Source organism: Bradysia coprophila (genome assembly GCF_014529535.1).
Source record: "Bradysia coprophila strain Holo2 chromosome X unlocalized genomic scaffold, BU_Bcop_v1 contig_38, whole genome shotgun sequence".
Classification (NCBI taxonomy): domain Eukaryota; kingdom Metazoa; phylum Arthropoda; class Insecta; order Diptera; family Sciaridae; genus Bradysia; species Bradysia coprophila.
In genome coordinates this window covers 897,721-914,645 of record NW_023503327.1, presented here as the reverse complement: position 1 = coordinate 914,645, position 16,925 = coordinate 897,721, and the positions used below count along the sequence as shown (strand labels likewise).

Sequence of the window (16,925 nt, the reverse complement as noted above, 5' to 3'; positions counted from 1 at the left end):
TGTGGTCCTTTGTAAAATGCATGTTAAAACAATTGAAGTACAAGATTTGAAATCGATCAATTAAAAATACTTTGATCTATGGAAGTAATAGACCAGATAACAATACTGGTCATATGCTTGCCGTCTGTGAGTTAAGTTATACCATCGACCGAAGCGAATTGAAAACGTTTTGTCTTAAAGTTCCATTTCAGCATGACAAATCTTATTGCTGAATGAGCACTTTACATTCATCAAACGAAAAGGTGCACATATGTCGATGCATATGGGGCACTTTTGGTTGTTACGAACTCCAAGAACGAGGATTGGTCTAATCTCATCAGCTTACATTGCGGAGAAATCGAATTGGTGCCAAATGAAGGTATTGTAAGACACAATTTCATTTTTCATTTGACACTAATATGGATTCTGTACTATGTAAGCTGATTGAAAATCATAGAGGGCATATTATTATTGAAATTTCTGAAAATTACCAAAATTTACTTAAATTTTTCGAAATGTTTCTGAAGTTTACCGAAAAACGTTTTCGGTAAATTTTTAAGGCTTCAATAAATTTTAAAGAAATTTCAATCCCTGAACACATCTGCACTAGGCAGCCTCGTTATGATCCTCCTGGTGCTTCTGGTAGTGTAGCAATATTACATCCAATTCCAATCATTGCCTTATGAATGAAAGGCTGATATGTAATGGGTACATCGAAATTGGTTGGATTAATAGAATTGCGCCTGTAAAATGGTGCAAATTCAGCCGAAAAAGGATGAAAAAATTGATTTGCTTAGAATTTTTTTATGTTTGAAATTGAAAATATGAGATCAAATACCACTGTATGCCTCACCATTTCACCATATTTTTACCTGTGTACCGTCTTTGGGAAAAAACGTTCAGATTTCTTTTTTGTATGTGAAAACTTTTTCGGCATATTAACTGAATAAAAGAATACGTTTTTATGATGAAAATTAAAAAGGCGAATGAGGAAAAAAAGGGAAATATATGCAAAAAGAAAAACAGGCAAAAGAAAAACAAACAACTCCGTTCAAAGTTCAAACCGAATTTTATGATTTTTTTGGCAATTTAAAAAAAAAATTCTACAAAATGAATGAATCCGGTGAGAATTTATTGTTTGCTGTTTCAAACAAATTTTTATCACGAGCAATATAAAATTCAACAAATTTGTTTTTGAACGAAAGACTAGAGATATGGACATTTTATAAACCCAAATTTTGGGCCCATTCCGACATTCAGGACTGAAAAGTTTTAAGTCGAAATTTGAAAACTATTAGAGGTTGAAAAGACTAGGTTTAAAAACCCTTGAACCTGCTGGGTTGGCTTGATTGGTTTTATAAGGTTTACATGTTCAAATCATTAACAGGTTTATAAGCCTGACAGGTTTGCAATCCTGACAGGTTTGTAAGCCTGACAGTACTTATAAGCCTGACAGGTTTGTAAGCCTGACAGGACTTATAAGCCTGACAGGACTTATAAGCCTGACAGGACTTATAAGCCTGACATGACTTATAAGCCTGACAGGACTTATAAGCCTGACAGGACTTATAAGCCTGACAGACTTATAAGACAAATAAAGACTTATAAGCCTGACAGGACTTATAAGCCTGACAGGACTTATAAGCCTGACAGGACTTATAAGCCTGACAGGACTTATAAGCCTGACAGGACTTATAAGCCTGACAGGACTTATAAGCTGACAGGACTTATAAGCTGACAGGACCTGACAGGACTTATAAGCCTGACAGGACTTATAAGCCTGACAGGACTTATAAGCCTGACAGGACTTATAAGCCTGACAGGACTTATAAGCCTGACAGGACTTATAAGCCTGACAGGACTTATAAGCCTGACAGGACTTATAAGCCTGACAGGACTTATAAGCCTGACAGGACTTATAAGCCTGACAGGACTTATAAGCCTGACAGGACTTATAAGCCTGACAGGACTTATAAGCCTGACAGGACTTATAAGCCTGACAGGACTTATAAGCCTGACATGACTTATAAGCCTGACATGACTTATAAGCCTGACATGACTTATAAGCCTGACAGGACTTATAAGCCTAACAGGTTGAAAAGCGTAACTAGTTCAAAAACCAGAAAGATACAAAAACTTGACAAATTCTAAAGATTGACAGGTTCAAATCCTCAAAGGTTTCAAAGGCTGACAGTTTCAAAAACCTGACAGGCATACCAGAAAAGTAACTTGACCTAAACAATTTCAGTATGATCTGGTAAACGATATTCTGGTTTCGGGATGTTTTAGGTCAAGTTAAAAAAAAATGAAAAATCAAGTTCGAGTCAGCACAGCTTCCAGGTCATTTCCAGTTAGGTTAAGGGTTCGATCGACATGGTTTCTATGTCATTCTTCGCTCATCTCTACTAAAAGCTACAAAAAAGACTGTAACTGAGAAATTCGATTGAATTGACTCGATTCGAAACGATAATCGGAATATTGTACACTGTACGTCGCCATCGATTCCTCTCTCGGCCGATTCGCCATAACTTGCAAATTATAAGCAAATTCATAGGTTTTTAATTTAAACGGTAGAGGCAAATGGAAAAATCATAAAAAGTGTAGGCTCCCCTCGTAAAAAATAAAATAAAGGGAAAAAAGTATTTGAGGGTTGGAAACAATTGAACTTTAAAGGCAATCGTGCAGATGGTTTTATTGCTTTTACCATCTCAAAGGCATACACACATAAATTCTGGTGAATATGGTGACAGTATAATTGGTTTATCATCACCTATCATACACACAGATGTTATAACGCTGTTTTCCCGTTTCAATTACGTATATAATATCAAAAATGTTAGAAAACATTAGAATTCCATTAGTCCATCATCAAAATCATATCAATTAAACCCAAAACAATACGACCGTAATTTACCTTTTACTAATCCTAATTTATATCTGACGAAAAGTTTTATCACCACACTATTAAGGCATGGGTGTAATCATAACAATGAGGATGGAATACTCGTATCGTCACAAAATAATATTTTAGATTTAATTTGACCCCATAAAGCAACCAACGAACATACTTTGTAATTTATATACATCTGTGAGAAGAAGTACAATTTTTGCTTTCGATTTTTTTTTTTAAATATATATTCGACAACCAAAAAAAAGAAGTGGAAGAAACAACAAACAAACAACAAAAAGGCTGAAATTACAACATAAAAACACACACTCACATCACCTATTATCACATGTTTCCTCAATACATCTTATGTTTATTTATAAAACCATTTTTAGACAGTTATCGTTACACACTGTTTATGCGAAGCAACATTATGCTTCTTCACATTTAGTGGTTATCACTTAATGCCGTTTCTCTTGTCTGCAAAATATACAAATTTTCTCTGTTTTCTAAATTATCGAAAAAATTTCCTATATTCGTTCACTGGTTAAAAACATCACAATATTTTCGATTCGATTCTTGTAGTTTGTCATCGATATTATTATGCTTGAAGGAAATACCGGGAAATTTTTTTATTATTTTTAAATTTCAATAACAAACGAAAAAAAAACGACGGAAAAATAACAAATCAAAATTCAAATCAAAAATTAAACGGTAAAATTAACGGACGCAAATTGAAAGATAAATTAAATGAGTACAAATTTACTGAACTGCTGTATATAACTAAACCAAAAATCAAACTAATCGAACAAATTGAACTGGATGTAAAAAGCCGCTTTCTCAATAACAATAATTTTCACCATATCATATCGTACACAATACTTTGTAGTTTTACTTGTCATTATACTATTAAAATAACATCAATCCACGATTTTGACTTAACTCGACAATGAAATAATGTTGACTGATGTATAAACTACCATTGTAACCGCAAAGATACAATATGAGCACGAAAGAAAATTACTGCAGCGAGAGACTTTTCCACTATATAGCAATATTATACGGGAAGTTGGTTTACATCAGACCACCCACAATGACACAATGTCTCTAAAGCACAAAATATTTCCACGGCACACGTATATCTGAAAACCAAAAATACCAGAGAACGTACATTTTTGAATTTTCCTTTGTACGAAATGAAAATCGTTTATGTTTTTTTTATCCACTGTTTTCACCTCGTATACTCACTCATTCAGTCGAATTCAACAACATGCACTCATGGTGAAACGGCGCATGAACCAACTAATTCAGTAAAAATTATTATTCTCTCTCTCTCTATCTCTCATTTTCGTATCTCCCGCATCTCTGGTGTGTATAATATGCAAGCATTTTTTTTACTCTATTTTCCAGCTTTCATTTCCATTTTCATACACGTCATTCATCATTTATATGAGTTCAATGGAGTTTATCTTTTATTATAACGGTATATCGTTTCGAGACAGTATATCGCCAATGTATTCTTTTTGGTTGTTCCCCGAAACGAACAAAAAAAAGAAATATGAAAAGAATAAGACGAAGGAACACCACACAATGAATCCACACACAGAGTCTCTCGTAAGCAATGACGGTGAGTTACAGTATGCCTTGATCGATTGCGCCGCTAGGAGGTATATCAACGTCATATTTTTAATTGGCGAAAAGGTAGATCTAATAGAGGAATCACACAATCTAAAAATAAATTGACTGCGAGTCCGTCGAGAGAACCAAACTTTATTGGTTTAATTGAGTTGATAAGTTATGTGGAAACGGATTTTTTTTTATCCGTTTCCCTTTAATAAATTTGATTGAGTATTCTATATTTGCACGCAGAGATTGACGATTGTTATTTTCTTATATATTTATACACAAGCTGACAAAATGAAAAACGTTTTTCTTTTGTCACACCCGCTCTGAACAATTGTGTCAATTTTTATCAAAATAAATAAATTCAAATTGTTCTTATTCCGATGATATTTTACATTGACAACTGGAATCGAGGGGAAATTACTCACAAAATGATTGTTACACCGTCGACAGAACATTGTTGGGAATTTTTGATTTTTACAAATTTTTTCGGATTTTTTTTTGTTTCTTTTAAAACAATAGGCTCGCCCCTCCATTCTTGTGTTATGTCACGGTACTCGTTACAAATTCATATGAATGTACCATATACTATGTCTTACGAAGGGAGCTACGGAGTAACTGATGATGGATTTTCCTACAATGTCCTCAGGTCACCGTAGTATCCTGAGGCTGAAACAGTGACTTTTTCGATAGACTGATCTATCATTATCACTTTAACGTGAACAAAATTGCGGGAAAGGGAAGAGCAAAAGAAAGCTCTGTTAAGCTACGTGTTTCAACAACGCGATTGTCTATTATGAGATAAGTGGTGTTATTCTGAATGACGTCAAACGTTTGTATGTACCCGGACCATGTTCCGTATCAATGTACGCTAACCTCTGACCGCAACTAAACGGATAGCTAACTGGAGTAAGTGCGCGGAGGCCCTAACAATGTCTTGATAACATTTGAAACATATTCTCAAATAAATTGTTTATAAGATGAGAAACAAGCAAGATAGGGCACAACGACCAGGGCACTCAATTTTATCGATTATCAAATCGAATTTTGGAGAAGACAAAGTGTTCAAAAAGTTTGCTCACTTTGTGAAAATGTCACTTTGTGGGTTATTGTGAATGACACGGCGCTAAATTCCTCAACACCCCTTCGTCCATCTTAAATTTTCTAGATATTTAGAAAGTGGTATACCCTCGAAGAAATTCTACTCCGCATAAATTCACATCCTCTTCCACCGTTTCGCAATATACAATACCATGGCAGTTAACTAGTTGGATATTCCGATCACGAAAATATAATTACTATTCACATATTTAATAACCTACCATTATCATTGGTATAGCCGAGGCAACATGGTTATTTTTCGAAACTAGGAACAAAGCCATAAACTGTTATCTGAGCCTTAGGTGAGTGGAATATGATGCCTTTTTACAATTGCCTTTGCGTCAGCTCGAATAAATAACAATAACAATAATTTTGGTTTCTCCATTTTCATCATGATGACTATGAAAAGTGCGTGCGGTAGCCGGGATAGAAAAGAAATGTTGGCTACATATGTGTCTTTGTTTACTTAACACTTTGGACAGCGATAAAGAAGACAATTTTATTAGGAAAAGTCATTGAAAATTCGGCAGAGAAGTCTTGGTAAAATAGAAGAAAATTCCTCCGATCTTTGTGGTCCGTGGTCAAGTGTGTTAACTCGTTAAATTGATACAAATGACTTTCCAGCACGATAATCAATTATTATTTAACACAAACACATTTGTGTTTTGTTTTTGTTTTTACGTAAACGAGTGACTATCATTTTAAGAGGTGACAAAATGATGAATAGGATAAATTTCGGAAATTTCATCAATGATTGGGTGCTTGTAATATGTCCACATTCATTGACGTGTTCTACACAAATATATATAGATGTCTGTGCTGTGTGTTATACGTATACCATACATAATATAACAATATACGATGATATTGCGTCATCCTAACGTTTGGAATGAACAAAAGGTAATAAATCAATGACGAATTCAAATCAAAATATACTTTTTTTCCCCGAGAATAGACAATACGGTCGGATGTGTATGTATATATATAATGCTCGAATGTACCGAACGGTGAAATATTGATTTACGCATTATTTTGATTCATTCAAATAACGTTTGTTTTGATTAAACAGAAAATATTTGATGCCAAGAAGGGAGGCTAGGGAGACGAGTACTAATGCTATTAGTCTTCAGTTCAAAAAGTAAATTTTTCTTTCTTTCTTCCAAGGTAAATATTTCGATGCCGACTATCTGAACGGATCAGGAAGAACGAAACGGTAGGAAAATAATGTGATACGTAGCATACGTAGAGCGATACACTATAGAAATAAAGTGTGACCCATGTACCACGTGTCTATTCTTATGGATATATCTAATGGATGGCCATCTGTCACAGCGTTAAAGGAACTTTAACTCACTAGACAAATAATAGTCCAGTTTTCACTAGGCATTAGTCTGTTAATAGCGAGGGGTAACTCACTTCTAGATTAAATGGATTAAATGGTATTAAATGGATTTAATGGATTAAATGGAGTAAATGGATTAAATGGATTTAATGGATTAAATGGAATAAAAATTGGATTAAATGGATTAAATACGAAAAAACTTCATTTTACAAAATACTGAAAAAGTCTTAAAAATTGTTGATTTTGATCGAACCACGTACTACAACTCATACTACAATGTAAAGAAGAGAAAAAAATCCACTTTTAGGAGTTTTTGGTGTAAAGTGGATTAAATGGATTAAATAAATTTAATACCATTTTTAACAAAAAAAAAATTCCTTTACCTCACGAGTACTTAAACGAGCTGGTGATCGTGCAAATCTATTTTTCGCAATTACTTTACAAATTTTTCAGGTGGGTAGCCTAATTATTTCGGTAAAACAAAAATTTTTTTTTTTGGATTAAATGGATTAAATGGATTAAATGGAAGTGCGTCACCCCTCGGTTAATAGCTATTTTCGAAACATGAATCAAATTGAATTGACAGACCTAATAATAATTTCAATTGCTGCCATCAACACCGATAAAAAGTGACATACTGTATGGACGAGGCTCTACATGTGAGTCGCCTGCGGCATGTATTATCAACATATCGTGTGCATAAATAGTATATTTCAACATACCCCAATACATACAAGATGTGTGCGAACGCGCGGGCGAAGCCCTAGCGAAAACACACATCGAGTGTGTATTGGGGTATTTTCAGGGTTCGAAAAATTTTGATTTGATTTGAAAAAAAAATTAATCATCAAAAAAATGTTATTATCAAAAAGAGTTGAAGATCAAAAAAACCTATTTGATGATCATTCCATCAATTTGATGATCAAATATTTGTGATGCTCAATTTTCGTCATTTTTTGATGATCAACTTTTTTTGATGATTAATTTTTCTTGATGATCAATAAATTGGATGGGTTTTGATGATCAATTGTTTTTGATTATCAACTTTTTTTGATGATCAAAAAATTGGATGGTTTTTGATGATCAAATTTTTTTGATGATCAATGTAGTGCAGTAGACTGAAGATAGACTGAAGTACCCTGAAAAAGTAAAGGGTGCTAAGCAGAATCCTTTCAGTTTTCGTGAAAAGGTTGAGGGGAAAGTCTGGAGTGCTTTATTTCAGTTCTCCTCCACGCTTCTCGCACACTCTGGACAAAATATTAATATCGATGGTATCAATAGAGAATAAAATTTCCTACACTAAAGAAGTTTTTTCAAATTGTTTGGACAACATAGGGTGGTCCAAAAAAGTGGTCAAACTGAAGAAATACTTTGAAACATCTACTTTTTCACTGTTTTATTATATTTCAGATCTACAATCATGTTGCTCAGAAAAGTCTATCCATATACTATTTTTTGAATACCTGAAGGCACCTGGAGGTTACAGGGTGGTCCTGAACATTGATTTTATGGTGTCTATAGAGGAATAAAGATAGCCGTTTATAACCAAATTTGTGACAGAAATGTGTAAGAATGACGACGGAATTAAATTTTTTATTATTTGTTAAGTGTAACAGGGTGTTCAGGGTAGGAATGTTTTTTTGAAATATGTCGAATTCTCACTAGTCTGGCCACTATTCTGTTCGAAAATGGCATTTAGAAGAAAGCAAAATTCCATTTTAATGCTCAATCATTCGATCTGTTATCGAATATCTAACAAATGTTTGATGCAGTAATGACTAATTTATCTGCTACTGCTAACAAGTGAGTGCAGAGAGCGTTCTCAGCCTTACACTACTGCTGAAGATATTCGTTGCAATTTGAGCAGCACTACTATCGACAATATCCTTAAAATATCGCTAAATCGCGAGCTCGTGAATTATGTTGATTTTAGTAAAATGAAAGGGAAAATATAATGGAGGTAGTTTTGTGTCAACCATTGTCGCGTTCTTGTCATGTCTTTGTGTTTTTATGGTATCGGGGAATCTGGCACGCAGTGCCAAAAGAACACACTTTTCAACAACGTAAAGAGTGAACTCGCACTGGCAAATTCAATGCTAAAAACGCTTTTCCTCCCTGTCATAGACTTAAATACTCCTTTTAAAAAATTTTGGTATCTAAAAATCGTGTGCGACTTCACCTTTTACGTAGTTGAAAAATTCGTCGTTTTCGCACCGTGTGCCAGATTACCCCACGCCGTCTATGCAACATTGTCAGATCACATCATTAGGCAAATAGTTTATTCAAATTATGTTTATATTTTCCAAAATGAATTTTCTAAAAACAAACTTGAATTCGAATGAGTAACTCCTTTTTCTGACATATTATGAAAACATACTCTGAGTGAACCTGCAACTCACTTCTCTCTTCTTCATTTTCTGTAATTCACCTTTTTTCTATTCTTCTCACTTAAATCTCGATATATAAGTCTTCAGAGATACAGTTAAGAGCACAGCGAATTTTTTTATTGAAATCAGTTACAACCAATTAGACAGTGTGAAAGTAAAGGTACAGATTGACAAAGATAACGAACAATTGTTATCAGTTTTCTAATTGATCATCAAAGTTTTCAAACCAAATTGATTTTTTGTCAAATCAAAACTGATGATCAAGCCCAACAAATCGATCATCACATTTTATTTGACGAAAAAAATCAATTTTATGATCAATTGTTTGTGTTGATCATCAAATGTTGAAAATTTGATTATCAAATTTTTGTGTTGATCATCAACTACCAAAAATTGATCATTAGATTTGATTTGACAAAAAATCAATTTGATTTGATGATCAAGTTCAAATTTTTGATGATCAAGTTTGATTTGATGTCCAGAATTTTGATTTGATTTTGATTTTTGAACCCTGGCAAAATGAAGATACTGAGAAAATAGATATGGAAATGACATTTTCGGAAAGCTGACATATCGATTTCCAATAGAGTAGTTACACAAAAACGCTCTTTGTGAGTCAGTCCCATAAGCAGTGACTATTTTTGGGAAGACCTTTTTTCTTTAATCTTCCAACATTTTCCTAAATTTTGCTTAATTTAGGAAAATATTGAGCATTAAGTCACAATCGTTTTAGCGGCCCTTATACTCTTCTGGAACACGTTTAAAATAAACCAACATTGCGTAACATGGAACAGAAACACTTTGGTTACGGAAAGAGTATTTTATGCAATTTAGTGAGCGGATTCGATACTTACATCGCCTGTGTGCAATGTCATATGAACCAGTTTTATTTCATGCAAGAAAGAGGACGAAAAATATTTTTTGTGCTTGAAATTAGACGGATTTCGACACGCATTCTACGATCGAAAAGTACAATTTTTCTGTACTTCTCAGAGAGAGGTATTTGCGTCCAAGAAAGTACTTTCTCGGACGCTCTCTCCGGCTGAAAATGGATTTTCATATATATTTTTCCGGCCGCGATCAAGTGCTTTGTTGTTGGCTGTAGAGTGATTTCTATATTTACCTGTCACAGACGGCAAGCATATAAACAGTTTTACTATCTGATCTATTACTTCATTTGATCAAATATTTTCAAAGATTGATTTCAGAAATCTTTTACTTCGTTTGTTTTGAACACGCTTTTTTGCTTTATAAGTCGTCATTAGTTGAAGCTTGTCGTTTATTATTGCTGTCGTGTCGATAGCAGATGACAGCCGTCTGTAATTGTGGTTTCGTCTCATTTCAGTTTTCAAGCACAAAAATCGTCGTTTGTGACTCGTGATGAAAGCTGAATTTTTCGGTACACGTCGTAAGGTTGTCCTACTCGAGCTAAAAAAAAGTCAAATCTTTTCAGTCTCACTCCAAACAGAGGTAGACTTCAAAACATAACTAAATTCAATTGTGTTTTTATGGGATGAGCCTTTTTGCCGTGAGACCAACAACATAATCTTTGCTTTGAATATACATCATTACCGGCCCTGACAGCGTTTCGAGTGGTGTTAAATTAACCGGAGAGCGTGTACATTCTGTGCCAACCGAAAAACTTATTCCATTCATTGTTTCAATTGATCGATAAGCACCTTTAAACTTCAGATTTAATTGGGCCCAACATTTCAAAGAACAAGTTCGAATGAACGACTTTAAACCAGAGTTCACTTATACCATTTACAACAATAAGAAGCGAATAATATTCACTGAAATAATCCACTCCACTAAAACAATCGCAATGGCTGTAATTTACCATTGCCAGAGTAGTGCTTCAGAAGAGAGTGCTGTTTAAGCTGAGTGTTGAGATTATTTATAGTAAAGCACCTTTCGAATTACCAAATCCCTTTAGCCGTGTTGTACGGACTTGATCCCGTGCATAACAATTGAATTCAACATAATTTATATGATGTAAACCGCATGGTCAACGGAATTTTAAAATTCACAGTATCCTATGACTGGAACTGGATATATATTCATGTAATGCTTGGTAATTGTAAAAGAGCAAAATAAAAACCATTTGGAAATGCGAACATATTTTTTGTCGGTTGAAATTTTTATGTTTTCCAGTTTTTTTTGTGGGTGTGTGTGTGTGGTATAATCTCGAATCATAAATCTCAGACGACTATCTATGTAGCGGATTTTAACTTCGTATGTTTTATATTGTTTGTGAGCATTTTACCAGCTAATAATACCGAACAAAGGAGTGTTCGATTTGAACTATGCATACAGAAGGGTTTCAATGCGACTCGGGTCTGCATTAAAGCTTAAAAAAAAATCATAACAAAGAAAACATCCAAACATTCGAAAAAGAAGAAAAGGACTTTAAGAAATGTGATGCTTAAAGAAAGAATCTACGACGAGTCTACACTGCTCCAGCGGCTTGTGTTAAATTATTAAAATAATGTTAATTGTTTGTCGCTCTTCATATTTCATATTTTTATGCAACAATAATGGTAATATCACAATTTTTCTGGTTATTTTCTGGTTGATTTATTAAAATTAAATTTTTATCGAGCTCCTACATCGGCAATTTATTGTCTCTCTTTACCGCGCAAAGTTGAGTGTTTTCTTGATTTATTTTTCGTGATAAGTTTCAGACAAAGAATTTTTTGCCCATGAGAAAATTTCCATACAATAAAAAAACATAGCTAACGCCAACCCGTACGAAACACCTATTCGTATCAAAAGCCTTTACTGTGAAACTGTTCATTTCTTTTACTTCATTCTCTACTGAAAAACTATTCTTCCTTTTAAATCACTTACATTATCCACTCTTTGCCTTGTTATCATATACAACTAAATTGCCGGAGGCAATATAGACAGCCCCGTACGAAGTCAAATTTCATAAATTCCTATTTAAACAGCTATATACCGCTATATTTACCTATATTTCACTGTAAATAAACATTTCACAGATGAATATGCTATTATATAGCTCTATATGCCTGTATATAGCTCAATATAGCTGTATATAGGTATATATAGATGTCCATATATGGAATCCCTGAAACCCCACACACATAACAAATTATTTCCATGTTAACAGAAACTCTCTAAGTATCATTTTTCCCAAGATATTTCTATTTTACTAAAATCCAATATGGCCGCCGGCAGCCATTTTGTTAGGAGACCGGAAATAGTACCGACGCTTTACATTCGTTAATACCTTTCAAACAAAAAAAATTCATGAAATTCGGTTAAAATTTACTCGAGATATTGACAAAATACTCCACGTTCACAGTACGGCCGAGTAGCCAGATAAGAGCTCACTCCAAGAGACCTAGCTCACGCTCAGGAGAACATAATTTCATAAACTTTTTTTTTCACTGATTGGTACGGTCAATACCTATCTAATAAAGCTAAAACAGACGACATATGTTCAAATGTGGCCGACCTACAAGCTAAAACTGCTTGCCGCCTGTGCCTGTTTCACACCAAGGGGTCTAACTCACGAGTCGGTCATCCGATTTCCATAAACTTTTTTTTTGTCGATCGGTATTGTAAATACCTTTTATTTGACGTATCACTGACAAGTGTAGTGCTTAAATGTCTGGAGATATCATCGAAAAACACTTAGGCACTTATTGGGCCCCAGCTCCGGAGAGGTCGATCCGAAATCACCCATCTTCGAACTTAGCCTGTCTTTTGACATTACCAAACGAGGAAAAAAAGAATTTTAGAAATCGGATGTGTTTTACTCAAGTTAGAGAACGGACAGACAGACAGACAGACGGACCTTTTTTTCCACTGATTTGGCATCTCTAGACAACCACAATAGGTTTCCCCTTACTCAGGGAGTCCAATTCGACGTGTTACAAACGTATGCGTAAACCTATAAGACCCCAGTACTTCGTACGGGTCTAAAAATGTCCGCTGTTCCACTTCTAATCATTCTATATACAGCCGCAGAGACAATAATAAGAACCACCGGAACACTTGTTCCACCTGGAATCTGATTTTTTCCATACGAAATAATATCTTGACGAATTTGAGCATTCTTTCCGTTGACTTTATTCATCCAACGCTTCGGTACCACTTTACTTCTGGGTCTTCAGACCCTCGATATTAGTCAAAATTGAATGAATCAAACGTTCCAAATGTTTTCGCAGCTTTTGATTACTGAAACGTGGATATTTGTCATTGAACAAGAGTGTGTATGAACTACAGCCCTGGCTTAACTGAAGTGATAGCGACTGTGAGAGGTTTAACATGTCATTTGTTGCAATTCCCTGAAAAGAGAGGGTCAAACGTACAGTTAATGTCATTCGACTTTCCCTGACTTTTTTGCTTGTTTTTTTGATTTGATTTGATTTGACAATGTACGTTTTGTGTACCTCGAGAAATTTCAGTAAGAACAGTGTTAGTCTTCGGTTGAAAACTTCAACTGCACATATTTTACTGTCGATGAATTTTAAACCCAATAAGTCCATATTCGGCTCAATAGTACATGTGATTACCTTTCTAATTACACCCCACACGACCCTGTACGGCTCGTGTAACTTGAGAAATTTTTGTAAGAAAAGTGCAAGTTTTCGGTTTTTGCTCACCTTTCACCAGCCACACAAACTTCGAAGAATTTTTTTGAAAGTGGTTTTGGCTTCTAGGGTCGAATACCTTTCTAGGCACATATAAAAAAGTCCACTGGAAAATGCGTCCGATTTCGGTAGGCAGTTTTTCAAAAGAATCCCTCCTACACAATCACACCGGATAAGCGTGCTTATTACGTTTTTATGACTACCACGCGCGAACGTGTGACTATGAAACCCGTACAAAGACGTAATAGCTTTGTATGTGGTGACCACCTGGTAAAAACTCAAGCGAAACGAAAGATCTGAGGTAACACACAAAAAGTTGTTGGAATCAGTAAAGTATTTCAGACAATTTTGAAAATGAAATCGGACCACCTACTGCCTCCGTGTCATAATTTAGAGCCTAATAATGTACTTTTCACTCGATGTCAGTGAATCAAATAATTGTCAGTGAATAAGTTACTGGTTAATATAACCAAACTGATCGAATGAGAGGTTCCACTTACCACAAACAGTTAGATTCAGGATGAAGCTTTTACTTTCTTGAAAAATGCCGTAAAAGGAACTTTAAGCTACAATGACATTAAAATCCTCAATTTATTTGAAAAAGAAGTCTCACGCTTCGAATGTCAGTTGAGGTTTGCCTAGACTCCTTTCGCCATATTACGCATTTCCTTTTCATTCGGGAGCGGAAAAGACAACAAATCGAAATGCTAATAAAATAATCTAGGACTTGGTTGGCTATCGGCTTCTGCATAACAAAAGAACATTGGTATAACACAGAAAGAATGTTAGCAAAAAAAAATCCGGCTTGCATATTAAACAGAACTTAATTCAACAATAGTTTATGTCAAACATTTTGTTATTTTACTCTTTATTCCAAATATAAAAAGGGTGTATCGTACATAATGCTGTCCCATTTCAGAAAGGACATGGTTTTGTTATGGAAATGTGACTTTTTCACACACACAAAAAAAGCACGAAAAATATGCCCTTTGTACGTATTTATATTAAAATTATCGTATTGTGCTCACAAAGGAACTTAATTCAGTGAATATACAAGAGCAAATCGAATTTGATAAGTGAATTTACCATAAGAAAAGACAAATTCATTTCTTTACTAAAATGCCTAGGAATATGGTATGAACACAAGAGAATTTATCATTATAGTGAGTCTATGATGTAGTATAGATAAATCCATGAATTTCATTGGAATTTTCTCTTATAAGCGATTAATTCATGTGCAAACATACAGTTATACGAGCTGTATAGAGATGATCGGGTGGACCTAATTTCTTTTTAACAAGCCCGGAAGAATTTTTATGGAGAAATTCATGAACTCCTAGAAAATGTTTCGAATCAAATTGTCAAACTGAATCGCATCGAATTGGCTACCGAAAAAGTATGTAAGCAATTCCACCTACAATAAATTACTTAATATCACGGACGACTTTGAGACACAAAAAAATCAGATAACTGTTAAAAGAATAAGCCCGCCCGAAAGTGTATGCAGTGAAAATATTTGATATTCGAGCCACCAGCTCATCTCTAGTATAAATATACGGTTGCTGTTGAAAGGATAGAAAAGTTTTTAATTTATTCCAAAGCAAAAGTTAAGTGGTTTACTAGCATTTCTTTTTCACTTTTCTTTCTTCTTCGAGAGTATTTCCGATAGCAAGTCAATGCGATGTATGACTACGGAGTTCTGTATACGTAATCTATAGACGTGACATTGAAATTTATAAGTTAAATATTTTCGCAGTCTTTCCCATAGAAAAAAAGGAGTTGGAAATTGAGGATATTATGGAAAATTTAAAGGATTAAATGAAAGGGAGAGTCTTTCGATTACCAGCAACATTTGCGAAACTCAAATTGTGATGGTTACGGATTAAACCTTCAACAATTTTTTAAATGAAAAATTATTGTTGACATTTTCTAAATTAAACAAACGCATCAATTATTCCATTACATTAAACGAATTTTATTATTTTTTCCTGGTTAACTTCGCATTTCCGGGAAGTACAGAGTTTTGTTGAATTCTGATGGGATTATGAAAAGTATCAATTAAACAAATAAAATTCATTTGTAATTGTCAAGCCATATGGAAACCGAAACCGTTTTTTTTTTTTAATAAAAAGACAGAAGGAAGAATTTACTTGTGTAATGAGCGATAAAAATTGAAGGTTGCTGGCACAGTTCCTTTAAAACCTTAAACCTACAAGCTTATTGCTAGTTCATTTAATGCAAACACATAATTGCTTTAAAACATAGATTCATTGAAATGTAGTGAATCCGACGTCGACCAATCATTTTCTTCTGAAAAAAAATCAACAATTTCTGGTAGCTTGCCGAGTTAAATATTCTTAATATTTCAATGTCGCACAAAAGTCAGCAGAAAACTTCAAATCTGCGTCAAATAAGAATAATTGGAAAACTAAACAATCACTAGGTGCGTTGAGAAAGTGTAGACATTTTTTAAAAGTAACTTTTCGAAGTGAACAATTGCAGAGTATTTTTAGAAATTTAGGAATTTAAAGGATGTAATCAAAGTAATCAAATCAGAAGAAAAATATTAGTAAGCCTTGAATCAGTTTTCACTAATTCATTTTATTCTGTTTTAATACATCGATCAATAAAGACGTTTTTCTTGATATCTTGTGTCAATCTTTCGAAGTCTGTACTCAGAATCTAAGACCTACCAATTGTGAACATTGTCAAAGAAAATTGACATTAATTTCTTTAATTTTTACTCGAACACTGCGTTAATTGAAATACACCCGCCACGCCAAAACGTGAGTTTTATTATGCGTCACTTTATGACTTTACAGTGACTAACATTCTAAAACCAGCCAATCTTAGAAATTTTAGTACAAATGTGTTCATAATCTTAAGAGTTTTAAAAGACATCGATGTTCTCAGCCAATTAAATGCTTCCCAGTCTATTATATTTTGGCGCAAAATTTGAATTCGCTAGGTGTTTTCAAATTTTG

The 16,925-nt window shown here is 34.2% G+C and overlaps 1 protein-coding gene across 4 annotated transcripts in view; it reads right to left on the bottom strand.

The window, feature by feature from the left end:
• Positions 1–3,412, bottom strand: part of LOC119069630 (eye-specific diacylglycerol kinase) — a 194,842-nt gene extending 191,430 nt beyond the window's left edge. For 2 of the 4 annotated variants that reach the window (XM_037173729.1, XM_037173732.1), the window contains exon 1: positions 3,201–3,412. The gene's annotated coding sequence lies outside the window, so the exon portion shown is untranslated. The remainder of the gene's footprint in view (positions 1–3,200) is intronic. The other 2 variants (XM_037173730.1, XM_037173731.1) reach the window with 2 other exon arrangements.
• Between the last annotated feature and the right edge of the window lie 13,513 nt (positions 3,413–16,925).